At 39.8% G+C, this 15441-nt stretch overlaps 1 protein-coding gene and 1 long non-coding RNA gene across 5 annotated transcripts in view; one reads left to right on the top strand and one right to left on the bottom strand.

Annotated features, from left to right (window-relative positions):
- EXOC4 (exocyst complex component 4) overlaps positions 1-15441 on the bottom strand; it is a 738285-nt gene that overhangs the window by 2856 nt on the left and 719988 nt on the right. The gene's annotated exons all lie outside the window — the stretch shown is intronic.
- Positions 1-15441, top strand: part of LOC111773317 (uncharacterized) — a 56863-nt gene that overhangs the window by 32031 nt on the left and 9391 nt on the right. For both annotated transcript variants that reach the window (XR_011438237.1, XR_011438238.1), the window contains exons 2-4: positions 706-827; positions 13705-14108; positions 14981-15054. This is a non-coding gene — a long non-coding RNA (uncharacterized lncRNA). The remainder of the gene's footprint in view (positions 1-705; positions 828-13704; positions 14109-14980; positions 15055-15441) is intronic.

The following is a 15441-nucleotide window of genomic DNA, read 5'->3' as shown; positions in this document are numbered from 1 at the left end:
TATCAGAAAAGCTAAGGCAATGAGAACCTTAGGCCTAGTCAATAAAGAACTTTAGGCCTAGTCGAGTCAATAAAGGACCTCTCCTCAAGGTTCTGTTGAGAGAAGAGGCATCATTCCAATTTGTGTTTCTGGAAGAGTAATGTGACAGCACTATGTAGAATGGTCTAGGAGGGGACCAGGTATAAGTCTAGCAAAAAAGAAGGGACTTGAGAGCCATGGGGCTGCAAGGCCACTGGCCCAGGTGGTGGAGAGAGGAGTAGTGCCTGTAAAAGAAACATGCATTAGAGTGAATCGTCAAGGCAGAGAAAAGATGAATGTGGGAGACAGGAAGGGAGAAGATTGCCACTTGCCATTCTTAAAACCAACATTATGCCACTACTAACCCTCACTGAGTCTATTGGACTCAGGCTAGAACTTGCATGGCTACTAAAAATTACCCAGGACGTAAAGTTCAGTGCAGGCTCTGAGCCAGCAATGCTATCACAGCTGGCTAACCAAAGGACAGGGGAGCCTTCCCAGCTACAGTTTACTTCCTTCTCTCCTCCTGATAGGAAAGGTAGCTTTGCCAGGATTGAGGGGGCAGAACAAGGCAGTGGGCCAAAGGCAATTCTGGGGGTGAAGGGATCTTGCAGATCTATCAGGATCCTTGCTCAGAAATGTCGGACTATTGGACTCAAGGCCTTGGATTTGTTTCTTCTTTATCAGGAACATCTTGAAAAAGAGAATATCCTATGGGAGAACCAAGCCATCTTTGCAGTAAGGAACACATTCTGGGAGCTTCATAATTTCAAGGCTATTTTATAAACTGCTGCTACAACGAGAACATGGTCAGTAAGAGCGTTGGTGTGTTTTCACATGGCTAGTTCCTTTTCCTGCTCTGCTAAATCTCCTTTTCTAATTAACACACTCTTTTTGTACATAGGAGAAATAATACTCTTTTGTGAATATTTCCTTAATGGTGGTAGGAATGGAAAGTGCTTATCTTAGACTGGTAAATTTATGAGTGACTCCTGGCAACAAATCGTTCAACATCCTTGTGTAGAAGGTCGTCTTGGGGCTAATTTTCTATAGTGGTTTCAAATGAATGTTCACTTTAACCTCATGGAACCACATATTTAGGAATCACTGGCCAAGGGGAATCCTGAATGTGAAAGGGGTACTTCTGATAGAAGAGGCGAATGAACTCTAATCTCCAGAGGTCTGGGAGCCCAATATCAGCTATAGTCAGGAACTTTATTGAAGCTTCATGTTTGGCATAAAACCCATGTGACCTACTCCTATCCCATAATATATCTGTTGTAACTAAAAGACACTATTTTTAGGAAAAACTTGATGCTATAGGAAGATGCATCATACTTAAACCATGGCTTTGCATGCCCCCTGGCACACCACAGCTTCCCCTCTGATACCAGCCCCTGAAACATCTAATTCTGTTTCCCTTAGATGCACAGGTAAGGGAGAGAACTGTCCATTTAGGGAACTACCTAAGAATATATTTTTAAAATAACTCAAGAAGAACACACGTTCAAATCTAGATTTACCAAATGGAATGAGAGAGAATTCGGGGCTCACGATTCTTTCAAAGCTAGAAGGGACTTGACAGCTGCAGTACTAGACTGGTCATTCTCTAACTGTAGAGTGCCTGGGGAGCTTACGAAAAGCAAGATTCCTGAGGCTCCATCCCCAGATACTGTGATTCCCAAAGTTTGGTTTGGGGATATTTACAGAACTGTTCCCATCTCCTTGAGCCAAAGACCTAAAAGCATTAAGGAAGGAGACAGAAGCAATAACTGGGTTGTGATGCTTTTCACTGAGATTAAACCAAAAGAATTGGGTTTCCTTGTATTATGATGTTGATATTTTCATCATTTATCTTAAGAAGTAACATTAAACCCATCGGACCAGATAAAATTGGGTTTCTTTTGAAGAATCTGATGAATTGTTTCCAGGGATACTGGCCGATTCTCTACAGAGGCTGTTGTTCCATGCTGGGAGGAAACAACAAAACAAAGATGCCTGGATTTCTAGTCCTGGATCCTCCAGTGTGCTAAGTGATAAAGGGCATAGCACTTAAGTCCTTAACGTTTCAATATCCTCTGTGCAATGAAGACCTTTATAAATCCCAGAATGACACTTGGAAGTAGTCTGAGAGACTAAAACAGTCCTCAAGAGCCTTGGATGAACAGTGCCCCAGAACTGCAAAGCGGAGTTATTAAACAAAATTGACAGGTAACTGATGGTGTATTTTCTATAGTTAGGGAAAAAAATTCCCCATAACCATGATGATATATTAGGTCATAAAGAAACATAAATATTTAAAGACAGAATGAAATTCATTCATCTTTCAGAATAGTACCCAGTAGCAAAGACTATACTAAATCAGCATACCAACAGTTACACTTGCAGGTGGGGAAAGGGTGCTCCAAGGTGCCTGAAGGAGAAAAGAAGACGCCTTGAACTATACAATTAGAATGAGCTTCCATGATAAACACTGACACACTGAAATGAAATCATGTAACCCAACTGGGATAAATAATTTATCGGCACTTATTGAGGCCCCAAGAAAAAGAAAGCTTGATCTTCATCAAGCATTCAAATAGCACCATGGCTTCCAGGGCACCACGTTTTATACTAGATAGCACTTTTCTTAGCTGCCTGCACGGGATTGGTGAGCACACATTTGATTTAGACATTTTCTGGCTCATGACTTGTAGAGCAAGTCTCTTCATAGCCCATAATATTCAGCAGCCAATTGCTAAATGTGGACCAAATATTCTATTCTGGAAATCCACGTCACCTTGAATGGTAGAACATTCTGGGAGAGGTGGTTCTTCTCCCATGGTTTCTCTCGCCCTTTGCTGTGCATCTTTGGGCAGCAGTTCCCAACATGTAATGAGCAGAGAGGGAAGGGGCTGTAGTGATAGAAAAGTGGTGGCGTGATGTCACATGGACTGGTCTACCACACATGGTCCATAACATGACAACGATTACACTTTGTTCTGGTGCAGATTATTTTCACATATCTTCTTCATGTTTCCTTTATCAACAGACAGTTCCTCCCTGTGTTTTTTTCATCTTCCTTTATTTTACTGGTATTGCACTGCAACTCTTTCTTCCCCATTGATTCTGTCTGTAAACATTTATGCCAGTAATGATATGAAGGGCATTGTGGTAAGTTGGGCAGATTTTAAAATGCAGATTTGCATTTTAAAGTTTAAAAATAAATTTTGTCTTTCTCTGATTGAAAAGTTAATACATGTATCATATAGAATGTATGAACTATACAGAAAGATTAAGGAGAAAAAAGATTACTCATACAATTCCATTATAAAGACAAACCACATTTTGGTATTTCCTTCTAGATTTTTTTTCTCCCTGTGTAGTATTCTCTCAATTTCTTTCTTATAGCTGAAATATTTAGGTTGAAACACAATTGGACACTTTGGTTGTTTCCAATTATAAAATCTTTCTTTCCTGAGGATAGATCTCCCCAAACTAGAATTAGTCAAAAGATAAGTGTATTGTTTAGTATGCTGCCAAATTGCTTTCTCAAAAAGTTGTATCAATTTATCTTCCTACCAATAACATATGAGAGCACCTATCTCCTCATATTCTTTTAATTTACATGAGGTTGAACAATTTTTCACCTACTTTTTGGTTTTTATTGTATGTAGGCCTGCAGGTATGTATAAGCAAACTGTTGACATCTTTTCATCTTTTGGGTATCACTGCTTTTCTTTTCTCTAAGAGCTCTTCATAAGTTTTCATAGACAAGAAGCAAGAAGCATTCTAGTCTCTCATCCCTGGTTCTACCTCCCATGTTGGCATACTCAGCGTGACAGTTATACCTGCTTCTTGGAAAGCAATTGGAACCACTTTCAGTTCTCTTCTTTGTAAACTGAGGGAAGAAAGCCCCACTAAAACCAGCTATTCCCAACCCACAGCAATTCTCGTTCCTGTACCTGCAGGTGTTCCATGAAGTTTGGGTGTGTGGTGGAAGGAACGCACTGAGGGACTGTCTACAGTCCCTGGGGAAAGCTTGGCCATCGGCCTCCCTTTACTGGGTGGGGTTCGGAGTCCTAGATCCCTGAATGGAAACTGTATTTTCCATAGATATACAACTATGTCTCATGCTGGGTTTTAGACACTGTCTGGATTACAGCAATATTAATAATAATATCGAACTTTCAGGTGCATTAACATATTCAACCCCTTGAAGTAGGTCCTGCAATCATCCACATTTTACAGGTGAGCAAACTGAGCTACAGAGAATCTTCCTCAAGCAAAAGGAAAATTGGCAACAGATCTTAGCCCAGGGTGAATCTTCCTCAACAACAAAAAAGAGCTACAGAGAGTATGAATGATTTGTCTCAAAACGAAGGAGTCTGAACACTACCCTCACTTCAAAGCCATAATACAGAAATATTTGAGACTATGAAAAGCAAAAGTACTAATTGCAAAGAATATTTGTATAGCTAATTCATTTTTAGTCATGATTTAAAGATTTTATTTTTCCTTTTTCTCCCAAAGCCCCCTGTACATAGTTGTGTATTTTTAGTTGTGGGTCCTTCTAGTTGTGGCATGTGGGATGCCGCCTCAGCGTGGCCTGATGAGCGGTGCTATGTCCATGCCCAGGATTCAAATCGGCGAAACCCTGGGCCACCGAAGCAGAGTGCGTGAAATTAACCACTCGGCCATGGGGCTGGCCCCTTAGGCATGATTTAGAAAATACAAATTAAATAAAATTCACATACTAACTCAAGTCTCTGCCTTCCATTGTAATGGAAAAAAACAATATTGTGGCAATTAAAAATTCATTTATAGACTCTGCAGTTACATTTGAATAACACTGGATTTTATCTGGGAATTCAGTGCTCTAAACCAAATAATGAAGTCATGTTGCAAATTCAGCATTCAGGAGTTAACAGGAAAGACTTTTGGTTTTGTTCCTTTTATCACTTCTCTTTATTTCTCCCTTTTTTGCCCCTCCAAGATGGTAATGGACAAGGTGACCTTTGTTTCCAAAAGTTGGCTGCCCTTCTGATTCATGACTTCCTTGAGGAAGGGGGATAATCAAGTAGTTTCATTGTGAAGACTTTCCCTTCTAGTCCTTCCTAAGATAAAGACAGTATTAATGTCAACAAGAAAATTAGGCTCTGAAGCTGACTTCTTAAATGTAGGTTTCAAAGAAAGAAAAATTTATCTGAATATAACTTACTATTGACTGTGGCTTCCAAAATTTCTTTAAGTCAATAGTTGCAGTATTTTGAGCACTTTAATAAAAACCAAGTAGTAGACGGGTCACTAAATTGTCAGGTAAAACATTCAACTCCTGTTTTCTCTGCTCAATCAATAGTCTATATGACAATAAGCAGAGAAATGGAAAGAGAGAATAGAAAGGAACTGAATAATCCATAAACTAGACAATCATCCCATAAATAATTGAGAGGTAGTTACAGCAGAAAGACTTAGAGAAATAAAAATACTCAAGAGATCAACTGAGCTCAGATTCTGGTTAAGTCTTTCATTCCACCCTAACTAGGTGTACGACCTTGGGCAAATGCCGTCAGCTCTTTAGACCTCTGCTTCCCATGTGAAAAACAAAGAGCTTATAGCAGATGCTATTTAAGCACTGGCATTTTTGGATTTTAAAACCTTTACAGCATCCTCTGCTTGGCCCTTTAAAATCATGGGCTTTCGTCAGAATTAGCTGACGCTGATTTTCCCCCAGCCATCACTGCAAGATGCAGTAGTGATTGATTTGAAAACATTCTGAACAAGTGTAAACTTAGCTCAGATGTACTTTCCAGACCAATAATACAACGGATGGTAATCCTGGGTGTCAGTAGAATAAATTAGTTTATTAAAAAATATAATATAATTGCTCTCATTTGTCTTCCCCTTCAGAGAGCTTAGAGTTTATTACGGACATGATTGAAAATACTAATTTGAAATAGTTGAAGTTATTTCTATTTCAGGAATAAGAAAACTAAGGTAGAGAAAAGCTAAATAATTTTCAGAGAGTTGGTGGAAGAATTAGATTTATATTCTGTACTGGGATACTTTTTAACACTCCTGACAACAGATTGTGCAGATTTTTGTTCTGGCCAAGACACTCTAGAAGAGAAGTAAAGGACAGGAGTCCCCCTTGTTTGTGGTTTCCCTTTTCATGGTTTCAGTTACCTGCAGTCAACTGCAGTTCAAAAATATTACATGGAAAATTCCAGAAATAAACAACTCATTTTTAAAATTTTGTGCCATTCTGAGTAGTGTGATAAAATCCCCTGCTGTCTGCTCTGTGAATCATCCCTTTGTCCAGCTGTATATGCTGCACACGCTACGCTACCCTCCGTTAGTCACTTAGTAGCTGTTGGTTATCAGATCAACTGCCGAGGTACTGCAGTGCTTGTGTTCAAGTAATCCTCATTTTACTTAGTAATGGCTCCAAAGCACCATTAATCTCTTACTGTGCCTAATCTATACTTAAACTTTATCATAGGTAGGCATGTATAGGAAAAAACATGGTATATATAGGGTTCAGTACTATCCCAGGTTTCAGGCATCCACAGGGGGTCTTGAAACGTATCTTCCACACCTAAGGGGAGACTACTGTACGGTTTTTAGAAAAGACAGTGCAGAAATTCCCTCAGCTGGTGGCAGCAGAAAATCATTTCAAGAGGTAAAGAGAGCTTGGGAGTCTGCTGCCGTAAAGCTTGCACAGGCTTCTTTGATGGATCATCTATCCACATTTTCTTTCTATAAAGTGACACACACCACTGCCCTTCATCAATGGCACTATGCTTAAGTGGCAGTTACCTATTGGCCTAGTTCTGATAACCATCACGCTTCAGCAGTATTGAGGGGTATCTCTCCTGGGGAGACGATAAAAGTTAAAGTCAGCTGTGTTCATCCCTCTCAGGAACATATCCTGATATTTTTGATAGCAGGAGCCAGAGCCTTGCTTTATTTCTCTTTAGAAAACACAACCACTCAAAACAAAGGAATTCCTCCAAGACCCATCACTGTTGAGATGATGACCCTCTCCTTAGCTCAGTTACAGTAACTGAAAAGAGAATAAAATTTCTTTTTGTTCCCTTAGCTAGAAACTTTGCTCCCCACCTTTGGAACACATTCTAAACTTATAAATATCTATAGTTTAAATTTCCTCCTCAACACTTTAAGGATTCTTACGTCACTCTCTGCTACATCAGATGATTTTTTAAATTAAGTTTTCTACAACAGGCCTGTAGGAAGACCTGCATTTTAAATTCGGCACAATTAAAACTGTGTCTCTTTGGTCTGGCACTGCCTTTGCCAAAGCCCATTTGTATGAATAATTATTCAGTCCATTAAGAAAGCTGCTCAACTCCTTCTCCCATTTTGAAGGTTTTAATAAATATTGATCAGGCACATTTCTGTTTGCACTTGCCAAAGCAATTCTGATGGATTCATCTTCTGATGTTATCAAATAATGAAATATGAAAGAGTGAATAGAATTACCCTCTTGTTCTGTGATTTTTTATTTAGGTCCTTCATTTTACTTTCATAATTGTGTTTGTCTCATACTCCTGTAAATGCTCTTTTGATTATCAAAAGGTGAGTCCAGGTTAAGGAGAGCTATGCTGGGCTGAACATCACTTTAGAGAGCCTTTTCAATTAAAAAAAAAAATAAGTGATCGAACATCACTTTGGAGAGTCTTTTCAATTAAAAAAACTAATCTATCTAATATCATAGGTTGATAAAAGGACATAGTATCATGCCCTTTGGTGGCCCGAAAGCTACATATTGTTTACCGATCGGCATAAGGCCCTTATATTGGATGTTACCTATATTTTTCAGATTAGCAATCTAGAAAACAATTGCTGACATATGCCAAATAAAAATAATTCAGAGGCCCTAAGGCTTTTTCAGTTTTAAGTAATGAAATGGAATTATCAATTTTTCAATAAATAATGCAAAGGATTTCTTCAAAGGAACACCTAGTATTATTATTACTAATGCTTAGGAAGCTCTAATAACATTTTAAATGCTAATATAGAAAGGTATAGTCCTTGGCTTCAAAAAGCCTTTTTTATCTACACTTAAAAAAAAAAAACCAATCCAGGCCTAGATCAAAGGTATCTAAGACATTAGGCAAATGTTTTAATTTAAAGTAAAATAAATCCTGGGCTTGCTAGCCAGCCTGCCTGCTAATTCTGCTCCTCTCTTTTGGTACGTGGGAAAGGAGAAAAGAGCTGAAGGACCCTAGACAAGGACAGAAACCAAGGTTTCCGCTCCAAGTGACTACCAGAGTTAGTGATGGGTGACGTGAAAGTGTAACAGGTGTTGGGTTTCTGTATTTATAATATAGAGATCCTTCTCTACTTGTAAGTGTTTGGGGAGCAAGGTCAGTGGGGATAGGCCTGGACCGCATGGCTTTGATGGGAGCACATGCCCATCGGAGCATTATGCCAAGATAATGGATTGATTCTGATAGGTGCCAGTTAGTTCTGTTCTTTAGGCATTGCCTCTGCCCCTAGCCAGCTACCTCTCAGGTGTGTTAAGACCAGGATTGTGTGAGGTTGAATGGACAGCTCGTCACGAGCCAGCATCGCTGCTGAGGGCTGTGCTATTCAGCCATCCATTGGCTGAGTTACTCAAACCCTGACTCTTGACTTTTCGGTCCTAGTTAGGGACCCTAGTATACTTCTTGATACTGTTATAAGAAATTTCACTACTTTGCTAAGACCAAAGACTGTCTCTTTTAGGACTGAAGGGCCAGAAAGGAAAATGGTTTTGGCAGAGGAACCAAAAAAATCAGAGGATGATTTGAAAAGTATGAGCATATGCAAATCAGTAGGTCCCAGTGGCAAACACTCAAGAGTGCATTTACTAAACCCTTAGGTTATTCATGAAAGACAGAAAACCTAAATAAACCAAACTACAAAACGGGCCACCTGAGATTCAAGGACATGTGACTCAGAAGGGATGTCAATTAGAAAAATAACAGACTAAATCAGAAGGAGCTAATGGAAATATGTACAATATCCAGCAGGGTTTAATTAAAGACCCAAAGACTCTGACAAACGTGATGGATAGCTTTGGATAGCTATGTGAATTTGGTGGATGAAAAGACCACCGTGGCTGATATATTTTAGATGTCAGTGAACCATTTTATACAGTGCCTCAAAAAAATATATAACTAGCAAAATGAATTCATTCTAAATGGCTACCCCGGATAGCATAGGCTGAAAAACAAACAAAGGGTGATGATAAAGACGAATCAACAAATTCAGGAAAGAAAGCATCCAGTGAATGCTAAGGACACTGGCTTATCGCTGATCTCACTTAATACCTTAATTCATGTGCAAGAACATACGGAGTGTTGAAAAGGACAAAGGTTACTAAATGGGGAAGGGCGGTGAACAGCAATAGAGAAAGAGAAATAATGTAAAGGACTCCAGAGAATTTAGAATTATAGGCAGCAAATAACATAATGAGATTCATCTTAGAAAAACCTAAGTGAATTTGTCTGGAAGAAATTCTAACCTCCTCTATTCAATCGTTGGGAGAAATCTTAGCATAGCACTGGTAAAAATAGTCCGCGAGGAGGTACGTGGGAAGGGGGTCAGGGTGGGAGAACAGCATGGAACCACGGCACTTTTTCACTTCCTGGAGAAAAAAGTACCAGCTATAGGGTGAGCAGGTGGTAATAATCCCGTCTTTGTTGTACTTCATAGTTCTGTATTGCTTTATATCATAAACCAATTGAAAGAAAATCAGAAAAGAGCATCAAATGGGATTAAAGGGACAGAAGGTTGGAGGAAAACAGAAGATTAAAAGAGATTCAGTCCAATTTTTGCTCAAATGTCAGCTTATCAATAAGTGAGGTTTTCTCTGACCACCTTATCTAAAATGAAACCTGCACCATGCTCATCACACTCTGTCCTTTCACTGAGCTTCACTCGTCTGTGTAGCACTCATCTCCACTTAAAAAATACATATTTCCAAAATAAATATTTTATATATTATATATATTTTTAAAATGTACGTATATACAGTTAGAGACACAGCATAGTAGAGTGGAGCCAGGGCCCTGGGTTCGAATTTCAGTTCTGTCTCTTACTATTTGTATGATCTTGGGCAATTGATTAATCTCTCTGAGCCTTATTTTCTTCATTTGAGACAGGAAACAGTAATATGGGGTTGTTACAAGGATCAAATGAGGAACAACAGAGCAAGTGTTGCATAAGTGTTTATTACAAAAAGAAATGTCTCCTTCCGCTCCTAGAAAACAGGCCTGTAAGCGCAGGGATGGATTCTGCATCCTTGTTACCCTTGGCCTGAGAACTAGGCATCTAGTGGGTGTTGAATAAATGAAAAGGAACGAATGAATGACAGTCAAGTCAGTCAATCTCATTAAGTGACAGAGCACAATGTCAAAAGCACTCTATGATTCTTTGACCCTGGGAGGGGAGGAACTATGAATAAAATAGTTGCTCCCTATAAAAGGCAAAGGGGTATTCTGACATAACTCTGAGAAGGAGACGTGGAGCACCCTGTGTTTGGGATAACTAGTTGCACAGGGGGAAGAGATCCATTTCTGGCTAATGATCTACAATCCTCCCCAACTTTTCTTTCATTCTCTGGTAGAATTAGACACGAATCCCATATCTTTTCCCTGACATGTATAACCTTGGAAATTTCTTGGTCTATCTGAATTTCAGTTTCTTCATTTACACAAGGGGGTAAATAATATAACATCACTGGTTAGGTCTGAGGATTAAATTAAATGACGTGGTAGGAAACGTGCATGTAAAAATGGTAAAGTAACAGTTAAATTTTATTACACTCTGTACTGGCCACATAGACATCACCTCTGTGGATCTTCACTTCTCTACAATTGTATGCGGGATCACATCTTCCACAGTGAAATGGTTTTTATTAATCCTTCCCTCTCGACTCAAAAGAGGGGTTTCTTTTCTCTTCTTTTTTTCCCAAGATTAACCCTGTGCCTTTGATCAAATCTCTCCCAATGCCTTTAGGACCCTGCTGGGGTTTTGTTTTATTTTGTTTTGAACTCTTGTATTTACCCCTTTCACTGGTTCTTTCATGTCTGTCTTCAAATATCTTTATGTTTCTCAAACTTTGAAAAAAAAAACAAAACCAAACAACAAACCTCAAGCCCTTCGTGTGATCCTGTGCCCTCTCCATCTCTCATTTCTTTTGTTTTCATTGTTGAATTTCTCAAAAAAAATCATTTATATTCACTATCTGTCCTTCTAAAGTCTCCATTTTGTCTGACACTATATTCAAAAACGTCACCAAAGACATCCTAGTGGACAAACACAATGGCCTTTGCTTAGTCCTCTTCCCTTTGACAGTTTTTCATCCTATACTCAACTCTCTTTGAGCCACGTTATTTAGATTCTTCTCCCGGCTCCCTCAGCTCCTTCGATTTCTTTACTGGCTCCCATTCTGCCTGCCCTCTGCGGGCCTACTCCCAGTCAGGCGCTGGCCCTTTGTTCTTCTCTCTTTGCTTCCAAAAGTCTTATCTGTACATGAGATGTTCTCTCTCTTCCTCTCAAGATCTGGTCCCTCCATAAATCAAAACTTCATTTTCACTAATTTGCAGACATTTCTACCAGATGCCCTCATCACATGGCTTCCCTAACTTCCAAATTTTGCTTAACAGAATTATAGCTTGCAAAACCTCAAAATGTCAGTGCCACTTTTGAGTCTTTGCTCTTTATTTCTCTTGCCTGCTGATCACCAGGTCTATGGATGTAACATCCGGTATATTCATTTCTTCTTTCCAATCTCATGATCACAGATCTTAATCACTTCTCATTGGGTTATTACAATCATCTCCTACTGGGGTCTCTCACAATCACTAACTCCTCCCAGACTAACCTTTTCCAGCTCTAACTAGATCATATCACTGTTCTGTGTTAAAACAACAACACTTGCATGAACTTGCGTGTTCACTAGTTCTGATAGGATCAAGTCCAAACTCCTAAGACTGACATCCAAGGCCTTTTAAAGATTTGGCCCCTATTTCACCTTTTCTCCTATTTTCCCCCTGCATCAACCTATTTAAGCCAAACTGAGCTACTCAATATCTCTTGAACATACTTAGTACTTTTTAACTTTGGGTTTGTGTATCCAAAGCCTAACCAACCTCCAAGAGTTTCCTACCCTCTAGAAAGCTATCTCGAGCAATTTCTTTCTTCTCTGTTACTTACTGTAAAGGTTGCCTATTTAACATGTATCATTAGAATAGCATCTGTTTCTTAAAAAAAAATTACTAAGATTCTTTTTGAACTGGTGATCCACTAAAAAAAGTTATTAGGGTATATACTTATTACCTGTGTGACCTTGGGAAAGTTATTTAACCCCTCTGGGCCTCAGTTTCCACATCCATAAAATGAGGATATTGATAGTACCTACCTCATAGGGTTGTTAGGAGGATTAAATGAGTCATTATCTGTAAAGTGCTTAGAACAGTACTTGGCACATAATACATAGTGTTTGTTAAACAAGCAAAATAAAAGGTACAAAAAAGCATACAATACAAAGTCCCTTTCCTACTCCCATCTCCTAGCTGTTACTGTGTTCCTTTCCCAGAGACACTCACTGTTACTAGTTTCAAATGTATTAGGGTACCCTTCTAAATACATTTTATACATATACAACCACAGTTGTGTGTGTGGTGTGTCTGCATGTGTGTGAGTGTCTGTGTATACACACACACACATATATTTAAAGAGAAATCGTGTTTACATGCTCTTCTGTACCTTACTTTTTTCCGCTACACAATATATCTTAGAGATGGTTCCATTTCAGTACACATCGACCTGCCTCACTCTTCTTAATGGCTGCAGAGGATTCAATCATATGGATGTACCATAATATCTATTTATTATCTTCTCCATGAAGGCAGGTTTCTTGATGACAAAGACTATGTCTTATGACTCTCTATAGCATCCTCCATGCTTATACAGTACCTTTCAAAATTCTATTTTTGTTCATTTGCTCAACAATTACTACCAGGGAGTAGACAGTAGGTACTGTGGATACAGAAATGAGTAAAACATAGTCCTTGCTCTCTGGAAATGCAAGGTCTGGTGTGACAGTGGCCATGTAATTACAGTAATGTGACAGTGGTTGTAATAAAGCTACAAATGAGACTCTCTAAGATCAAGCACAGGAAGGGTGTATCCTTCTTAGAGCAGCCAGGAAGGCTTTTTGGAGGAGACATTAACGATGAGGCAAACAGGAGGGAAAGAAAGTACTCGAAAAGCGAAGGAAGTGGAATGTGTGAAGTGGGCGGGAAGGTAGGAAGGATATGATATTTGGGGTGAACCACGAATGCGTTATTCCTCACTGGAGTGCAACGGATGTGTGGAGGGGGAAGGAGGGACAAAAGGTTAGTAAGGCAAGCGGGGCTAGATCACAATGGACCTTGTGTGTCAGGCCGAGGACTTTGGACTTTCATAGGGGGAAGGAGGGGATGGAGGGTGAGACTGACTTAGAGTTGTTAAGCTTTTATTTTGCCTAGGTTATTAAGACAAAACAATGATCATCTATTATTACTAGTATTTTAAAAAAGAAGGTATTTTAATACTCCTCAAGCAGAAAGGAAATAATCTCGAACAAAAGTCACATTTTTTTTTTTTATTGGAAACTCACTACAATGTCATCATTTTTCTAATTTTCCTAAGGATGAGGACACTCTAGCTTCAGTTTACACCCTGGCATTTGCGAACCAATGCTGTACTTGATGGGGAGGAACCTGAAGATAGAGAGTTCTCGAAAGAAGTCAGACATGATGACAACTGCAGCTGCAGGGTGAAGGATGGACAGAGAAGCAAGAGAGCCTTCAGACTGTCGGCCTGCCCCGCTTCTTGGTTCGCTCCACTTCATCTCCTCTATCAGATCAAATCAATCTTCTAGGTTTCCTCACAACTCCATGGCTCCAAGCTTCTAGCTGAACAAAATCAACCTCAAAGAGGGAGAAGGGTGCCAACATCTCAGCAGAAAAACACTTCTGGGCTCTCACCTCCAGTACCTTTCATTCGGGTCAATCCTGGCATGGAACTATTACAGTACACACAACTGGACTGAGGTGAGGCAGAGAGGAAAGGGAAGGCTGGCAGCAGGAACAGAGAAAGGCAAGAGGGACACCTCTTCCCAAAAGGCACCTCCTATCACTTCTCCTCCATTGGTCTGGTTGAAATGCGAGGGAGGAGGACCTAAGATGCAAATAATTTTATAGATATTTTAACTATAAATTAGGAGTACAATCACTATTTCATCTAATCTGTTGACAACCACACACAACAGGCTTGATAACCCTAGTTTGGCAGATAAATAGAGGGTCTGAGAAGGACACAAGTCTTCATGTGAGAGACCCTGGATTCAAACCCTGGTCCATCAGATTCTCTACTCCAGTTATGGGGAGCCTGGGGGAGCAGCAGTAACTCAGAGAGTCATAGGACACAGCAAGAACTTACACCAGATTCTTAGTTTAGAATCAGGATTTGAGTCTGGGGAGGGCATCTGGAGGGAAAATGAGATACAATAAGATAAAATTAACCACAGGAAAATACGTTCTGAGAGTTGAGCAGAGAAAATCAAGCACAGAGGGACAGAATAGCATTTTTTTTTAACTGGCCCTTTCCATATTAAAAGACTAATACTGAACCTGCTCAACAATGCCATTCTCCTAAGTCTATATATAAAGAACGGGCCTTTGATGGGGAAAATATATATAGCATTTGCATTCTTTTTTAGGAAGAAAAAAGTATCGGATTTGAAAAACCTCTCAGAAAGGGCAACGTTCGACGAGGAAGGTCTTTGCGCACTTAATGCCTCTATTTAAATGCTAATGCTAACCTATAGCTCTGGGCCATGCAAAAACTAAAGTTTTTCAAAGAGCATAAAGTGAATTTAAAATGAAAACTTAATTTCTTGAATAAAAGATTTTTATTTCTGCAGAGAAGCTGACACACAGAATTTCATGAGAGGAACACCCTTCTGATCAGGGTAAAAACCAGCCGGCGACACAGCAGGTGAGTTTAATGGCAGGAACAAGGGCAGCCTCTGTCACAAATGGGGGTTTCCCCTCAAAGACTTGCCTTAGGAGCTCAACGTTTGCTACAAAATATACCTTGCAGAGGGTGATGCTTTTTTTCTTCCTCTTTAATGGCCTGTGCTGAGTGAATGCTCTTGTTTGGAAGAAAAGCTCGTGACCAAGGCAAGGTGGAGGCACAAGGCCTGGGGTCACTTGGCTCAGAATAGCGAAGAGGACACAGAGTACTGGGTGAGGGGCTCCTGAGAGGTTTAGCATTGCTTATTTCCCATGGGAACCAAATGTAATGAATGCAGTGACTGAGGCCCGGAGTGCTGGCGAACCGTCTGTTCTGAAGTCAGAATTCGGTGGAGGCTGGGAGACCACA

This window comes from Equus caballus, chromosome 4, assembly GCF_041296265.1.
Source record: "Equus caballus isolate H_3958 breed thoroughbred chromosome 4, TB-T2T, whole genome shotgun sequence".
NCBI lineage: Eukaryota > Metazoa > Chordata > Mammalia > Perissodactyla > Equidae > Equus > Equus caballus.
Note: the sequence above shows the minus strand (reverse complement) of the source record. Positions and strands in the feature narration are given on the sequence as shown.